Genomic DNA, 4,991 nt, shown 5'->3' on the forward strand with positions numbered 1-4,991 from the left:
GCGGCTTTAATTATTGTCAAGAACAGGAAGGGCCAGAAGCACTGGCTCTAGTCTAGGCTCGGGAAGTGTTCTATTGATTGCCAACAAGGTAAGGAATTAAGGTCTTAAAAGGGATTGTCGGAGGTAAGTTACAGCTCTCTCACAATTTTCGGAAGTCACTGATGTCTGGAGTCCTTGAGTTCTGGGGCTCTAAAAATAAAACAAACGAGCCATTTTTTGTTGGTTTTCGAATACTAAAATAGTGTGTTTGGATGACCTAGCAAGTTATCAGCCAGATATGTCATAGACTCGGGTTATTCACTCAATCTGGCCTTGGCTTACTTTACAAAAGCCACAAAAAAACCCCATAGTGAAAAAGTTATTAGAAATTGTAGATTAGTTTTAAAGTGACTCAATAAACATGAACAAAGACCTCCAATAATTGTAGGCATATAGCTTGGGAACAGGAGTCCGGAAACACATCTTCACTAAAGCTTAAGACAACGTACTATATGTACCCTTTGGGCCACAACCAGAGTGGCTTAACATCAATAGGTTTGATCGACTTCCAGATTCAATTTGTATTAAGATTCTAAGTACTAGGTGTAGTTGTGTCGGCCGTAGGCTCCCCATTCTGGTAACTGGAGTAATATCGCCTCAGACTCTCCCCGGCATTAGCATTAATGCATGTTATTCATCATCTATTTGAATAGATGCCACGCCCCGTCACTCAGCCCACTTTGAGTAACATAAACCGTGAGCTGCTCCTAATGGTCGAAGCGCTCGCAAATGATGATGAATACGTTTCAATTACTCCACTCGAACTCTCCATCATCAGAGCCGGAGGGTGGTGTGGGCTTGGAGAGTATCATTTGATTGCTACCTGAGGAGGACGCGGGCACGGAAGCTGGATAAGCTGGGGGCACCAGGGAGGTTGTCCATTCGGAGCAGATTTATGAAATATCGAAAATTATTATGTGCAATTATTGGACCAAAGTCGCCGCCATACAAGGCTATGGAAAAACATTGCACTCTATTGAATGGTAATAAAAACAAGGTATACCTAGGTATTCATACACTCGATAAAACGCACATATAAGCTCCTATATATAATATGATATGATGGAATGTAGGTAGGTATGTGGAAGTTGCAAATATAGGAGTCTACTGGCATGTGCGAGTGAGCAGGCATCACTGCGCCTTTGATTAAATTTCTTTGAGTGTTTGGGGCACACAAAATGCAATTTCATTTGCACTAATGGCTGGCGTCGCTGCCACAGCCACTGCCACTGCTTCTGCTATGCCTCTGCCACTGCCACTGCTGGCTGCATTTCCGCTGTCAGCAACAATGCGGCGGCGCAGCAGAGGAAAACTGGGCGAAAAAGCGCAAAGAAAAGTGAAAAAACAACAAAACGTACGAAAAAGATTGTTAAATTGAATTAAAACCAACAACGTGCCGGGCGGGTGGTGGGGGCGGTGCGACTGCCAGCGGCGGCCAAGCGGAAGGTATATCATGATGAGAAGAATTGCATGCCGCTGCCGCCGCTGCTGCTGCTGAGCTGCAACCACCCAACCACCCTTCGGGTTCCGGCAGCCGTCTTTAATGGTGTTACTGCTGCACCGGCTGCCATTACCCACCAACTTGCAACTTGGGGCATCTGCAAGAGGTTGGCGCAAGCAATAAACGGAATTTGAAGCCTTGTTCTCCTGCCCTGCCCGGCCCCTCGGAAGCCACCCGGAACCCATTCCCACAAAAGATTACAATGTTTGTGGGACGGCGAAGGAAATGAAAGATGAAACTATTAATTTTTGTGGCCTTTGAAAAAAAAAACTCGAACGGGTCAGAGTTCAACATTCAATTGTCCAAATACGTTTTAATTTATTAAAGTAGTCTCTGATTCTAATTAAATGCTGATTCATAAAATAAGAAATATTGCAATCAATTCAGATTTTTTAATTAAATGATATTAATGAAACTATAATGTATTGAATTATATTATAGAAAAAAACAAAAACAAGGATAATAAAATCTAATAAAATTTTCAATGGACGCTATATGTAAATTAGAATGGCAATTAATAAATAAATAATCATCTATTAATATTTCATCAAAAATATATAAATAGGATTAGACAACTTAATAAGTCAATTGATAATGCGATTCTGTTAACTTTCTGAAAAAAATCATCATAAATAAACACAAATATGCTAGGATATATTCCGGCATTCATTGATTTCATCTTGCTTCCTGTCAACCCGTCACAGATTCATTCGTCCTGTCAGCGAGCCTGTCATCTGCGCATCGCAATTCGGCGAATCGAATTGTTTGCTTTGTCAGGTGAGTGCCAGGTGAGTATTCTGACTAGGCAACTAGGCAATCAGGTGAATAGGCAGAGGTACCCATGGCAGCTATTCATACCCACCGGGAAGTGTGCGTTGTAGTGGCTCGATTTACGCTTCAAAGAGCTTGCGAGTTGCGAGTTGCGTGCGCTGGATTTGTGGCAACGTGTTGGTGTCGACGGATTACGGAATGATTACAACAGGTGCGGATTGACTGGGCAACCCTCCAGGGCCGGGAGGAGATGTAGAAAGAGCTGGAGCAGCCTTGACTCTCCTTGGGCCTTGAGCTTGGTGGCATAATCTGTCAGACGACTGTCCCTTAAACAAGATTAACTGCTGATGCTGATGAGGCCGGAGGAGGTGGTGGTGGTAGATGGAAGAAGGATGATGATGCTGCTGCTGCGGGACTGTGCAACAAAGAAGCAATAATGCGATGAGGTTGGGCCCTGCTCACATCTGCCACAAACACACGAACACCACACCACGTCCTCAAAAGGACGAGGAGCCAGACTCAGACTCAGACGTATAGCCTTTTCATCCGAGCGACATTTACGTCAACAATTCACCCAACAATTGGCAAATGTGGCCATAAAAGCATGGCAGTTGTCGCTGCTCCTCCTGCCTTTGTCACTCGGCAGCCGGCCCCCGTTTGGCTACGCCTGTGGCTGCTGCTACTTTGCAATGCACAAAGCGGAAACGGATGCGGATGCGGATACGGAAATACATGTATGCGTGATGTTGTTGCTACTTCTCCGACTGCCTGCCTCCGGCAGTTGCAACTGCCAGTTGTTGTTACTGCTGTTGTTGTTGCCACCTACCGCATTCCCTCGCTGCCTGCCGCCTGGCAGCTGCCAACCCGTCATTCTGTCGACCCACCGAGCGAGTGATGCCTGAGCCAAAAGCCAACATGTCGCCAGCAGACTAAGCCCCGGCCCGGCCACACATAATGTTGGCTAAGCCTTCAGTCAATTGCATTCAAATAAGCGGCCAAACCGTACTGTCCTCGCCATAGAGGACCTATTCAGAGGCGTGGCGAGGGGCAAAATGCGCTCTGCCGGACCCCGCTTACATATGCAGAGCTTTCTGCTTCCAGCACTCAGAATCCAGCTGGCAGCAGGCATCCTCCGGCTCAGGCAGCTCAGGAACTCGGGAATGTTCAATTTCACCCATGGCCGGGCTGGAGCATCGTTTCGTGTATCACTTTATGACTCTGGCAAGTGAGGAGTTAAATTGCTAAAGGCAGCAGCATGGAGGTGGGGTTGCATGTGGGGCAGTTGCGGCTTGCCTTTAAAGTTTAAACAACAGTTATTCTATCTGTGTGTTGGCCGTTGTCTGTTGGTTGGTTCTCACTTCAATGCCAATCCCGATCCCAACCACCAACAGTTTGCTTCATTTCTCCCCAACCCTCCCTCTGTTGTCAGCTATGGCATCCTTTTTTAAGGATGTAAAAATGCTGCGTAAATATGCCAGCAAAAAAATGTATGTAAAATGGAAAAAATGAACAACAACGTGGAGAGCAGTAGCAGCAGCCACAACAATAGTGGCAGCAGCAACACCAACATTAAATCGCTTGTTGTTGGTGCTGCTTTAACATGCTTGCCATTACACATATATACATATGTAATTCAGTTTCAGTTTCATAACTAAAAAACCATAAAACAAAATTGTGTACACACACCCCACCCGGTCCCTTGCCATTGCCCTGCCAGGAATTTCCCAGAGCAGAGTAAGCCACTGAGTGAGCGATCCCAAAACCAAACCAGACTGATTCCCCACCCACCAACCCACCGACCCAGCTGAGCCACCAAACCACCCAGTAGGCCACCCACACAAAACAAACAGAAACGATGAAGGAGAGCCGAGCCGAGCGGCATAATCAGCAGCGGCTACAGTGAAGATTAGCTAAATGAAAAGCCCTCGAAAGGCAGCTCATGCGAGCGGAGAGAGGTCGCAAGTTTGTTTTGCGGCCAATCTCCCTGCCGCTGCCACAAAAGACGAACGGTAGTACAACGTTAACAAAAGCCACCGCCATTCGCCGCCCCCAGGCTCCGGCTGTGACGACTCCGATGTGGCATACAGCACTCCGATGTGGCACATACAGAAAGGAGGCCTTGGAACTGATTCGAAAATGAGTTATCCTCGCAGTCGCATTAGTCACACGTGATTAGGCTCGAAGGGCGATTAAATCATTATGGGTAAAGTCAGTGAAAAGTAACTGAAATGAACGCAAAAATGTCAGTGCTTTTTAGCAAGGATATGTATTCTGTTATAAGGCTTGCTGACAAGGGAGTATTATTCTACAGGACTTCAGCAATATTACCTATTGATACATCTACTCATACCATGTCTATCTTCGTGTTCACTATCCCTTTTAAATTAAATTTAAACAACTCCAATGTAACTACTTTTATAACCATGAATGCCTGAACAAAATCTGAATAATTGCAGTGGTTGAGATCAAATTCATGCTCACTGGCTGTGGCTTGTAAAATGTTGCGCCACTTTGCGCTAATCTGCACTCGTGGCTGAGTTTTCATTTAGGCTATTTCCACTGTTCACTGCTCTCTCACACACACACACACACACATACATAGTTGTTTTTCGTCCTTTGCGCTTGGGTGTGTGTGTGTTGGGGCGTGCAGGTTTGTTTTAAAGTTTGTGCAAAAAATTAG

This window comes from Drosophila bipectinata, chromosome 3R (assembly GCF_030179905.1).
Source record: "Drosophila bipectinata strain 14024-0381.07 chromosome 3R, DbipHiC1v2, whole genome shotgun sequence".
In the NCBI taxonomy this organism is placed as follows: domain Eukaryota; kingdom Metazoa; phylum Arthropoda; class Insecta; order Diptera; family Drosophilidae; genus Drosophila; species Drosophila bipectinata.